General features: G+C 41.0%; 1 protein-coding gene across 30 annotated transcripts in view; it reads right to left on the bottom strand.

The window, feature by feature from the left end:
- The window catches only part of LMNTD1 (lamin tail domain containing 1), a 504,435-nt gene that overhangs the window by 27,497 nt on the left and 463,450 nt on the right, over positions 1–13,488 (bottom strand). The window lies entirely within an intron of this gene.

The following is a 13,488-nucleotide window of genomic DNA, read 5'->3' on the forward strand; positions in this document are numbered from 1 at the left end:
GAAACCTAGCCTGAAACTGAGGTGAGGCTATTTATAATCTTCATTCTTGGTTAGTGTGAATACTCATGTTTTGCTGTAGAAAAATTAATACTTTATCTTGATGCCACCCCAAGAGCTGATTATAAAGAATGTTATATAATATGTGTTCTAGGCAATAATGCTTTCCTGAAATTCCCAAAGTCTGATTTTGGAAACATATGGTGTTGTGTGCCATTGAGTTGATTCTGACTCACAGCTACCCTATATGACAGAATAGAACTGTGCCGTGGGGTTTCCTAGGCTGTAATCTTTACAGAAGCAGATCATTAGGTTTTTTCTCTCATGGAGCTGCTGGTATGTTTGAACTGCTGACCTTTCAGTTAGCAGCCATGTGCTTAAGCATTGTGCTACCAGGAGACACATAAGTCTCCTAAAATTTCAGGGCAGGGATTATGGATTTGTAATAACTCATTACTCAGAAAAAAAAAAAAAAAACCTACATATTTCTTAGTAAAAGCCACAGTAAAAAAGTTTGAGGAATACTATATTACCTCATTTATAATCCCCACCAGAACTCATTAATTTCCTAATGAATCAATCAGTTAGGAAAATGCAAAACAACACTATAAAACAGTGGACAAAATTCACAGAGTGCAATTCACAGAAGAGGAAAACTGAGTGGCCTTATTCAACCTATAATCAGAGAAAAACGAATCAAAATAATGAGGTACAATTTTATACCCATCACACTGAAAAAGATTAAGTCTGAAGATTTCAAGTGTTGGTAAGGATATGAGGAACAAGAAGCGGAATATCACATGTGTAGGCAATGGTTGAATCATGCAGTAAACCAAAAACCAAACCTGTTGCCATCGAGTCAATTCTGACTCATGGCAGCCCTATAGGACAGAGTAGAACTGCCCCATAGGGTTTCCAAGGAGTGGCTGATGGATTCAAACTGCCAACCTTTTGGTTAGCAGCTGCGCTCTTAACCTCTGCACCACTAGGGCTCTGAATTATGCAATAATAAAAAAAAAAAAAAACCCAGTGCAGAATCATGCAATAAAAAAAAAAAAAATTAAGCATTAATTATTACAGGTCTTGCAAGAAATTCTTTATGGTTATAGTTTAAGCATGAGATAGAGAGTAAGGAAAAAGGAGCTTAAAGAGGATGACAGATTATATGGGGCTTTGTTGCCATGCTGTGGAGTTTGCATTTTATCTGGAAGGAAATGTTGAGACCTTGAAGGACTTCCAGCAAGGAAGAAGCAATGCCAGGTGTGAATTATTCAAAGACTGCTCTGGAAGTATATTGGAAAATGGTTAGGAGGCGGCAAGACTGGAGACTGAGAAACCAATTAGGAGGTTGTCATAGCTTCCCACAGAGATGACGAGACCCGAATGAAGACAGCAGCAATAGAGATGGGGAGGAAACATATACAGAAGACACTAAAGAGGTTGAATCAATAGAATATAGATACTGATAAGGTGTGAAACAAAAGGAAGAAAGACATGAAAGTTTCAGACTTGGCCAGAGAGGTGAATAATGATGCAATTCACTGAAACAGATTTCACAGTTGGAAGACTAAATTTACAACAGGCCAAAATAATGAGTTCACTGGGGGTCATGTTGATTTAGAAGTACCTTTGGGGCCTTGTAAGGAGCCCTGGCGGTGTAGTGGTTAAAGTAGTTGGCTATTAACCAAAAGGTTGGCGGTTCAAACTCGTCAGTGGTTCCACCCGAGAAAGATGTAGCAGCCTGCTTCTGTAAAGATTTATAGCCTTGGAAACCCTATAGGGTCTCTATGAGTCAGAACTGACTCAAAGGCAACGGGTTTTGGGGCCTTGTGCATAGTTGTTACTATGGGTCTGAAGCTCAGCAGGAAAGTTAGGTGAGAGATCTAGACGTAGCAGTCATCAGTGTAGCAAATGGTTATTGAAAACCAGTTCCTGGGTGATAGAAATAGGGTGTGATGAGAACAAAAGAGGGCTAAAGACAGACTCCCAGGGATCAACATCAGAGAGATGGGTAAAGGGAAAGGAACATGAAAAAGAGACTTAAAACAAGCAACAAGCCTGGTAGAAGGAAAACAGTGGACTTAAGAAACTAGAGGAGTTTTGGAAAGAAGGCTTATGTGTCAGAGACAAATAACGTCAAAGACTGGGAAGTTACCACTCAGTTTACCAACTAGGAGGGGCAATGGTCATCTTAGCCTATAGCAGAAGGAGATGACATTGGGTTGAGGAGTGAATAAGAGGGGAGGATTAGTGACATAATCTTTCCAGAAGCTTAGCTGTGACTGCAGTGTGAGTTATAAGCTGGAGGAGGATTGTTTTTCCGTTTTTAAGGTGGTAGCACTTTAGGATATGTACATGTTTGAGGGGAAAAAGCAGTCTCGAAGGAGAAGTTGGCGTTATAGGAGAAAAGGATAATGAATGGACTGAGACCCTGAAGAAGCAGGGTTTCACTTTATATGGGAGAAGGGCCCCACTTCATTGAAATGGGTTGCCTGGAACAATAAGAAGCATGGCTATCAGTGAGCCTGTGAAGCAGGAAAACATTGCAGTTCTCCCTGATGACCCTATTTTCAAAGATCATCAACTGAAGGGAGTCTGGAGATATAGGGCAGGGATTTGAGAAGCAATCACTGAGGGAATGGCAGAACCTACAGCCTAGGCTTATGAAGAAGAATTGTTGGGCCCAGGTGTGGTTGCAGACCACTCATCTTCTTGGAGGTAGTATTCTATACGTGTGTGTGCTTTCTAGTAGCACTCAGCAGCCAGGGTGTCTATAGGATTTAAATAAGTTGAACAGTTGGATTAAACCACTTTGAGGTTTTACTAGTTGAATGAGGCAGAAGGACAAACAATAACATTCACTGAGTGACCTAGGACATGGGAATTAATCTAAGTGTCATTTTCCTTATGGAGCCCTAGTGGAGCAGTGGTTAAGAGCTCAGCTGCTAACCAAAAGGACGGCAGTTTGAATCCCCCAGCCGCTACTCGGAAACCCTATGGGGAAGTTCTCCTCTGTCCTATAGGGTCACTATGAGTTGGAATCGACTTGACAGCAACTTTTTCTTTTTTTTAGGTTTTGGAATTGATTTGTATATTTATAATATTTTAATGTATACATATATTTTCTGAAAGAGGTTGTCTTTTAACTTTGTCTGCGAAGTCTCTGGAAACTCTGGTGGTATAGTGGTTAAGTGCCATGGCTGCTAATCAAAAAAGGCTGGCAGTTCAAACCCACCAGGTGCTCCTTGGAAACTCTGTGGGGCAGTTCTTCTCTGTCTTATAGAGTCGCTATGAGTCAGAATTGACTTGACGACAATGGGTTTGGTTTGGTTTATGATGTCTCTATGATGTTAGAAGTTGAAACTTTAAAAATTTTTATCGTGGTGAAATTTATTAATCTTTTCTTTACAGTTTGTTTTGTGTGTCCAAATAAGAAAACTTTCCCTGCCCTTATATCATATTTTCTTTTAAATATTTTTTAAAGATTTGCTTTCAAAGTTTTAATTCATGTGTGTAGAAAATATAGTGTATATTTGTGTGTGGGGTGTATAGGGAGAAGGGGAAAAGATAGAGAGCGGGGGCATAGTGTGCCCTGGTGGTGCAGCATTTAAGTGGTTGGCTGTTAACCGAAAGGTTATATGTTTGAAACCACCAGCTGCTCTGTGAGAGAAAGATGTGGCAATCTGCATCCATAAACCCTAGGGGGCACTTCTACCCTGTCCTATGGGATTGCTATGACTTAGAATTGACCTGACGGTACACAACAACAGATATATACATATATATATATATTGGGTATTGGAAGCAGATCCTGCCCCAGAACCTCCAGGTAAGAGCCCAGTGCCTTGATTTTGGCATCGTGGGACTCTACAAAGAAACCAGCTGAGCCAACACAGAATTCTGACCTACAGAACTATGAGGTAATCTGTGGGTGTTATTTTAAGTTGCTAAATTTGTGGTAATTTGTTGTGGAAGCAATAGAAAAGTAATACCTGCTGCTTATGAATTGTAGAATCAGTTTATTACAAATGGAGCCCAGTAGGCCTGAAGTTTCCGTCCCAATGCCCTAATCGGAGATATTACTCCAGCATCTATTCTATTTTTCCCCTAGTAACATCCCATTATGTAAGCATTGATTTATGTAGTACTTGGGTTCACCTTGATCACTGCATGCTATTTATCTGCTTTTAAGTTGCTTCTTGGAGTTTTCCACCACTCTGTAGCTTGGTGGAATTACCTTCAGAGTTTCAGTTTTTCCAATGTATATCTACGTAATATCCTTTACACAGATCGGCATCAGTGTTTGTGGCTTGGTGGAGAGGTGGTGTGTGGGAAGCATTCAGTACTACCTCAGGGCTTAAAGGAGGAACTTGGGAAGATTCAGAGAACTTGATTTAGTCCATTGGTTCTAAATGAGGGGATTCCTCACACCTGAAAGTTTTGATGATCCTTAATGTAATGAAGAGCTAAATTTGTACATCATTTTTGTTTTGTTGGTTTTACCACAAAGTTCTACCTCATGCTTAAACTATAACCATAAAGAATTCCCCCTTTCGATATTGTGAAAAGTGCTGCGGTGAACACTGGTGTGCAGGTTTCTGTTTGCATTCCTGCATTCACTTCTTCCGGGTATATACCTAGGCTTGAGGCTGCTGGGTTATATGGTAGTTTTATGTTCAGCTTTTTGAGGAACAGTAAACTGTCTTCCACAGTGGCTGTACCATTTTAAATACCCACCAGCAATGGATGAGGGTTGTAGTTTCTCCACAACCTCACCAACACCTGCTGTTTTTTTGATCATTGACATTCTAATAAGGGTGAAGTTGTATCTCACTATAATTTTTTTTAATAACTTTTATTAAGCTTCAAGTGAACGTTTACAAATCCAATCAGTCTGTCACATATAAGTTTACATACATCTCACTCCCTACTCCCACTTGCTCTCCCCCTCTTGAGTCAGCCCTTTCAGTCTCTCCTTTCTTGACAATTTTGCCGGCTTCCCTCTCTCTCTATCCTCCCATCCCCCCTCCAGACAAGAGTTGCCAACACAATCTCAAGTGTCCACCTCATATAATTAGCTCACTCTTCATCAGCGTCTCTCTCCCACCCGCTGACCAGTCCCTTTCATGTCTGATGAGTTGTCTTCGGGGATGGTTCCTGTGCCAACAGAAGGTCTGGAGAGCATGGCCGCCGGGATTCCTCTAGTCTCAGACCATTAAGTTTGGTCTTTTTATGAGAATTTGGGGTCTGTATCCCACTGATCTCCTGCTCCCTCAGGGGTCCTCTGCTGTGCTCCCTGTCAGGGCAGTCATCGATTGTGGCCAGGCACCAACTAGTTCTCCTGGTCTCAGGATGATGTAGGTCTCTGGTTCATGTGGCCCTTTCTGTTTCTTGGGCTCTTAGTTGTCGTGTGGCCTTGGTGTTCTTCATTTTCCTTTGCTCCAGGTGGGTTGAGACCAATTGATGCATCTTAGATGGCCGCTTGTTAGCATTTAAGACCCCAGACGCCACATTTCAAAGTGGGATGCAGAATGATTTCATAATAGAATTATTTTGCCAATTGACTTAGAAGTCCCCGCAAACCATGTTCCCCAGACCCCCGCGCTTGCTCCGCTGACCTTTGAAGCATTCATTTTATCCCGGAAACTTCTCTGCTTTTGGTCCAGTCCAATTGAGCTGACCTTCCATGTATTGAGTGTTGTCTTTCCCTTCACCTAAAGGAGTTCTTATCTACTGATTAATCAATAAAAAAACCCTCTCCCACCCTCCCTCCCTCCCCCCCTCGTAACCACAAAAGTATGTGTTCTTCTCAGGTTTACTATTTCTCAAGATCTTATAATAGTGGTCTTATACAATATTTGTCCTTTTGCCTCTAATTTCGCTCAGCATAATGCCTTCCAGGTTCCTCCATGTTATGAAATGTTTCACAGATTCGTCACTGTTCTTTATCGATGCGTAGTATTCCATCATGTGAATATACCACAATTTATTTACCCATTCATCCGTTGACGGACACCTTGGTTGCTTCCAGCTTTTTGCTATTGTAAACAGAGCTGCAATAAACATGGGTGTGCATATGTCTGTTTGTGTGAAGGCTCTTGTATCTCTAGGGTATATTCCGAGGAGTGGGATTTCTGGGTGGTATGGTAGTTCTATTTCTAACTGTTTAAGATAACGCCAGATGGATTTCCAAAGTGGTTGTACCATTTTACATTCCCACCAGCAGTGTATGAGAGTTCCAATCTCTCTGCAGCCTCTCCAACATTTATTATTTTGTGTTTTTTGGATTAATGCCAGCCTTGCTGGTGTGAGATGGAATCTCATCGTAGTTTTAATTTGCATTTCTCTAATGGCTAATGATCGAGAGCATTTTCTCATGTATCTGTTGGCTGCCTGAATATCTTCTTCAGTGAAATGTGTGTTCATATCCTTTGCCCACTTCTTGATTGGGTTGTTTGTCTTTTTGTGGTTGAGTTTTGACAGAATCATGTAGATTTTAGAGATCAGGCGCTGGTCGGAGATGTCATAGCTGAAAATTCTTTCCCCGTCTGTAGGTGGTCTTTTTACTCTTTTGGAGAAATCTTGAGATGAGCATAGGTGTTTGATTTTTAGGAGCTCCCAGTTATCGGGTTTCTCTTCATCATTTTTGGTAATGTTTTGTATTCTGTTTATACCTTGTATTAGGGCTCCTAGGGTTGTCCCAATTTTTTCTGCCATGATCTTTATCGTTTTAGTCTTTATGTTTAGGTCTTTGATCCACTTGGAGTTAGTTTTTGTGCATGGTGTGAGGTATGGGTCCTGTTTCATTTTTTTGCAAATGGATATCCAGTTATGCCAGCACCATTTGTTAAAAAGGCTATCTTTTCCCCAATTAATTGACACTGGTCCTTTGTCAAATATCAGCTGCTCATACGTGGATGGATCTATGTCTGGGTTCTCAATTCTGTTCCATTGGTCTATGTGCCTGTTGTTGTACCAGTACCAGGCTGTTTTGACTACTGTGGCTGTGTAATAGGTTCTGAAGTCAGGTAAAGTGAGGCCTCCCACTTTCTTCTTCTTTTTCAGTAGTGCTTTGCTTATCCGGGGCTTCTTTCCCTTCCATATGAAATTGGTGATTTGTTTCTCTATCCCCTTAAAATATGACATTGGAATTTGGATCGGAAGTGCGTTAAATGTATAGATGGCTTTTGGTAGAATAGACATTTTTACTATGTTAAGTCTTCCTATCCATGAGCAAGGTATGTTTTTCCACTTAAGTATGTCCTTTTGAATTTCTTGTAGTAGAGCTTTGTAGTTTTCTTTGTATAGGTCTTTTACATCCTTGGTAAGATTTATTCCTAAGTATCTTATCTTCTTGGGAGCTACTGTGAATGGTATTGATTTGGTTATTTCCTCTTCGGTGTTCTTTTTGTTGATGTAGAGGAATCCAAGTGATTTTTGTATGTTTATTTTATAACCCGAGACTCTGCCAAACTCTTCTATTAGTTTCAGTAGTTTCCTGGAGGATTCCTTAGGGTTTTCTGTGTATATAATCATGTCATCTGCAAATAGTGATAACTTTACTTCTTCCTTGCCAATCTGGATACCTTTTATTTCTTTGTCTAGCCTAATTGCCCTGGCTAGGACTTCTAGCACGATGTTGAATAAGAGCGGTGATAAAGGGCATCCTTGTCTGGTTCCCGTTCTCAAGGGAAATGCTTTCAGGTTCTCTCCATTTAGAGTGATATTGGCTGTTGGCTTTGCATAGATGCCCTTTATTATGTTGAGGAATTTTCCTTCAATTCCTATTTTGGTAAGAGTTTTTATCATAAATGGGTGTTGAACTTTGTCAAATGCCTTTTCTGCATCTATTGATAAGATCATGTGGTTTTTATCTTTTGTTTTATTTATGTGATGGATTACATTAATGGTTTTTCTGATATTAAACCAGCCTTGCATAGCTGGTATAAATCCCACTTGATCAGGGTGAATTATTTTTTTGATGTGTTGTTGGATTCCATTGGCTAGAATTTTGTTGAGGATTTTTGCATCAATGTTCATGAGGGATATAGGTCTATAATTTTCTTTTTTTGTAATGTCTTTACCTGGTTTTGGTATCAGGGAGATGGTGGCTTCATAGAATGAGTTGGGTAGTATTTCGTCATTTTCTATGCTTTGGAATACCTTCAGAAGTAGTGGTGTTAACTCTTCTCTGAAAGTTTGGTAGAACTCTGCAGTGAAGCTGTCCGGGCCAGGGCTTTTTTTTGTTGGGAGTTTTTTGATTACCGTTTCAATCTCTTTTTTTGTTATGGGTCTATTTAGTTGTTCTACTTCTGAATGTGTTAGTTTAGGTAGGTAGTGTTTTTCCAGGAATTCATCCATTTCTTCTAGGTTTTCAAATTTGTTAGAGTACAATTTTTCATAATAATCTGAAATGATTCTTTTAATTTCATTTGGTTCTGTTGTGATGTGGTCCTTCTCGTTTCTTATTTGGGTTATTTGTTTCCTTTCCTGTATTTCTTTAGTCAGTCCAGACAATGGTTTATCAATTTTGTTTATTTTTTCAAAGAACCAGCTTTCGGCTTTGTTAATTCTTTCAATTGTTTTTCTGTTCTCTAATTCATTTAGTTCAGCTCTAATTTTTATTATTTGTTTTCTTCTGGTGGCTGATGGGTTCTTTTGTTGCTCACTTTCTATTTGTTCAAGTTGTCGGGACAGTTCTCTGATTTTGGCTCTTTCTTCTTTTTGTATGTGTGCATTTATCGATATAAATTGGCCTCTGAGCACTGCTTTTGCTGTGTCCCAGAGGTTTTGATAGGAAGTATTTTCATTCTCGTTGCTTTCTATGAATTTCCTTATTTCCTCCTTGATGTCTTCTATAACCCAGTCTTTTTTCAGGAGGGTATTGTTCATTTACCAAGTAGTAGATTTCTTTTCCTTAGTTTTTCTGTTATTGATCTCTAGTTTTATTGCCTTGTGGTCTGAGAAGACGCTTTGTAATATTTCGATGTTTTGGACTCTGCAAAGGTTTGTTTTATGACCTAATATGTGGTCTATTCTAGAGAATGTTCCAGGTGCGCTAGAAAAAAAAGTATATTTTGCAGCAGTTGGGTGGAGAGTTCTGTATAAGTCAATGAGGTCAAGTTGGTTGATTGTTGTAATTAGATCTTCCGTGTCTCTATGGAGCTTCTTACTGGATGTCCTGTCCTTCTCCGAAAGTGGTGTGTTGAAGTCTCCTACTATAATTGTGGAGGTATCTATCTCACTTTTCAATTCTGTTAAAATTTGATTTATGTATCTTGCAGCCCTGTCATTGGGTGCATAAATATTTAATATGGTTATGTCTTCCTGATCAATTGTCCCTTTTATCATTATATAGTGTCCTTCTTTATCCTTTGTGGTGGATTTAAGTCTAAAGTCTATTTTGTCAGAAATTAATATTGCTACTCCTCTTCTTTTTTGCTTATTGTTTGCTTGATATACTTTTTTCCATTCTTTGAGTTTTAGTTTGTTTGTGTCTCTAAGTCTAAGGTGTGTCTCTTGTAGGCAGCATATAGATGGATCGTGTTTCTTTATCCAGTCTGTGACTCTCTGTCTCTTTATTGGTGCATTTAGTCCATTTACATTCAGGGTAATTATAGATAAATAAGTTTTTAGTGCTGTCATTTTGATGCCTTTTTATGTGCGTTGTTGACAATTTCATTTTTCCGCATACTTTTTTGTGCTGAGGCGTTTTTCTTAGTAAATTGTGAGATCCTCATTTTCATAGTGTTTGACTTTATGTTAGTTGAGTTGTTACGTTTTTCTTGGCTTTTATCTTGAGTTATAGAGTTGTTATACCTTTTTGTGGTTACTTTATTATTTACCCCTATTTTTCTAAGTAAAAACCTAACTTGTATTGTTCTATATCACCTTGTATCACTCTCCATATGGCAGTTCAATGCCTCCTGTATTTAGTCCCTCTTTTTGATTATTGTGATCTTTTACCTGTTGACTTCCGTGATTCCCTGTTATGTGTATTTTTTTTTTTAATTAATCTTAATTTGTTTGTTTTGTGCTTTCCCTATTTGAGTTGATATCAGGACGTTCTGTTTTGTGACCTTGTGTTGTGCTGATATCTGATATTATTGGTTCTCTGACCAAACAATATCCTTTAGTATTTCTTGTAGCTTTGGTTTGGTTTTTGCAAATTCTCTAAACTTGTGTTTGTCTGTAAATATCTTAATTTCGCCTTCATATTTCAGAGAGAGTTTTGCTGGATATATGATCCTTGGCTGGCAGTTTTTCTCCTTCAGTGTTCTGTATATGTCGTCCCATTCCCTTCTTGCCTGCATGGTTTCTGCTGAGTAGTCTGAACTTATTCTTATTGATTCTCCCTTGAAGGAAACCTTTCTTTTCTCCCTGGCTGCTTTTAAAATTTTCTGTTTATCTTTGGTTTTGGTGAGTTTGATGATAATATGTCTTGGTGTTTTTCTTTTTGGATCAATCTTAAATGGGGTTCGATGAGCATCTTGGATAGATATCCTTTCGTCTTTCATGATGTCAGGGAAGTTTTGTGTCAGGAGTTCTTCAACTATTTTCTCTGTGTTTTCTGTCCCCCCTCCCTGTTCTGGGACTCCAGTCACTCGCAGGTTATCCTTCTTGATAGAGTCCCACATAATTCTTAGGGTTTCTTCATTTTTTTAAATTCTTTTATCAGATTTTTTTTTCAGCTATGTTGGTGTTGATTCCTTGGTCCTCCAGATGTCCCAGTCTGCATTCTAATTGCTCGAGTCTGCTCCTCTGACTTCCTATTGCGTTGTCTAATTCTGTAATTTTGTTGTTAATCTTTTGGATTTCTACATGTTGTCTCTCTATGGATTCTTGCAGCTTATTAATTTTTCCACTATGTTCTTGAATAATCTTTTTGAGTTCTTCAACAGTTTTATCAGTGTGTTCCTTGGCTTTTTCTGCAGTTATCCTAATTTCGTTTGTGATATCTTTAAGCATTCTGTAAATTAGTTTTTTATATTCTGTATCTGATAATTCCAGGATTGTATCTTCATTTGGGAAAGATTTTGATTCTTTTGTTTGGGGGGTTGGAGCAGCTGTCATGGTCTGCTTCTTTAAGTGGTTTGATATGGATTGTTGTCTCCGAGCCATCACTGGGAAACTAGTTTTTCCAGAAAATCCGCTAAAAAAAAATGCAGTCAGACCCCTATCAGAGTTCTCCCTCTGGTTCAGGCTATTCGGATGTTAATGAAGCTGCCTGGGGAGGGTGGGGGAGGGAACAGAGAGATAGGAGAGTAGCACCTCAGAATATAGCCAGAGTTGCTTGTCTTGCTTGGAATGACTATTATATCTGAGATTCCCGCGGGCGCGTCACCTATGTGTGCTGGCTGTGTGGAGATTGCCCCCGGGGGGTCTGGCCCGCTGGAGTCACGGTCAGATCCTCCGCTTCCAGCCCCACGCCCAGCATCAAGGCTCCCCTACTGGGACGGTGCACTCTCGACTCCAAAATCAGTCGCTGCCTCCCGGGGACTTCTCGTCCCTCCAGCCGCGTGGCTGTGCCGCCTCCGCGAACCAGGTGGGCCCCCTCCCAGGGTTAGTTCAGATGGGTGGAGCAGCTCCCCGTGCTTGTGCCGTGACCAAGTGTCCCGGCTGAGATGCTGTTCTCCCCGCTCCAATACCAGTCGCTGCCTCCCAGGGACTTCTCCTATCGGCTGCGTCCCACGCCGCCTGCACGACCCGGCTGGGCCCCTTCCGGGGGTTAGTTCAGGGGGGTGGAGCAGCTCTCCGTGTTTATGCCGTACCTGCATCCAGTCCAAATCCCGGCGAGACGGTTCCCCGGCTGGGACGCTGCTCTTCCTGCTCCAAGACCTGTCACTGCCTCCCAGGGACTTCTCCTACCGGCTGCGTCCCACGCCGCCCGCGGAACCGGCTGGTCTCCCTCCCGGGGTTAGTTCAGGGGGGTGGAGCAGCTCTCTGTGCTTGTGCCATACCTGACTGGTACGCTGGCTCCAGGCTCTGGAAACAATCGCTGCTTCCCCGTATTAGTTCATTCTCCGTCTCTAAATCTGTGTTTGTTGTTCAGGGTTCATAGATTGTTATGTATGTGATCGATTCACTTGTTTTTCCGTGTCTTTGTTGTAAGAGGGGTCCGAGGTAGCGTCTGCCTAGTCCGCCGTCTTGGCTCCGCCCCTGAGCTCTCTTCACTACAATTTTTTAAAATAATTTTTATTGTGCTTTAAGTGAAAGTTTACAAATCAAGTCAGTCTCGCAAATAAAAACTTGTATACAACTTGCTACATATTCCCAATTACTCTCCCCCCCCCGCCGCCCCATGAGACAGCCTGCTCTCTCCTTCCACCCTCTCTTTTCGTGACCATTTTGCCAGCTTCTAAGCCCCTCTGCCCTCCCATTTCTCCTCCAGGCAGAAGATGACAACATTGTCTCAAGTGTCCACCCAAACCAAGTAGCTCACGCCTCACCAGCATCCCTCTCCAACCCACTGTCCAGTCCAATCCATGTCTGACTAGCTGGCTTTGGAGATGGTTCTTGTAGTGGGCCAACAGAAGGTCTGGGGGCCATGATCACCGGGGTCCTTCCAGTCTCAGTCGGACCATTAAGTCTGGTCTTTTTATGAGAATTTGGTGTCTGCATCCCACTGCTCTCCTGCTCCCTCAGGGGTTCTCTGTTGTGTTCCCTGTCAGGGCAGTCATCAGTTGTAGCCGGGCATCATCTAGTTCCTCTGGTCTCAGGATGATGTAGTCTCTGGTTCATGTAGCCCTTTCTGACTCTTGGGCTCCTTATTATCTTAAGTTCTTGGTGTTCTTCACTCTCCTTTGACCCAGGTGGGTTGAGACTCATTGATACATCTTAGATGGTCCCTTGCTAGCATTTAAGACCCTAGATGACACTCTTCAAAGTGGGATGCAGAATGTTTTCTTAATAGATTTTATTATGCCAATTGACTTACATGTCACCTGAAACCATGGACCCCAAACCCCTGCCCCTGCTTCACTGACCTTCGAAGCATTCAGTTTATTCAGGAAACTGCTTTGCTTTGGTTTAGTCCAGTTGTGCTGACCTCCACTGTGTTGAGTGTTGTCCTTCCCTTCACCCAAGGTAGTTCTTGTCTACTATCTAGTAAATATCCCGCTCCCACCCTCCCTCCCTCCCCCCTCTCATAACCACAAAAGAGTGTGTTCTCAGTTTAAACTATTTCTCAAGATCTTATAATACTGGTCTTACAGAGTATTTGTCCTTTTGCAACTGACTAATTTCACTCAGCATAATGCCTTCCAGGTTTTTCCATGTTATGAAATGTTTCACAGATTCCTCACTGTTCTTTATCGATGCATAGTATTCCATTGTGTGACTATACAGTAATTTATTTATCCATTCATCCGTTGATGGGCACCTTGGTTGCTTCCATCTTTTTGCTATTGTAAACAGTGCCGCAATAAACATGGGTGTGCATATATCTGTTCATGTAAAGGCTCTTATTTCTCTAGGATGTATTCCGAGCAG

The sequence above is a fragment of the Elephas maximus genome, chromosome 4, assembly GCF_024166365.1.
Source record: "Elephas maximus indicus isolate mEleMax1 chromosome 4, mEleMax1 primary haplotype, whole genome shotgun sequence".
Taxonomy (NCBI): domain Eukaryota; kingdom Metazoa; phylum Chordata; class Mammalia; order Proboscidea; family Elephantidae; genus Elephas; species Elephas maximus.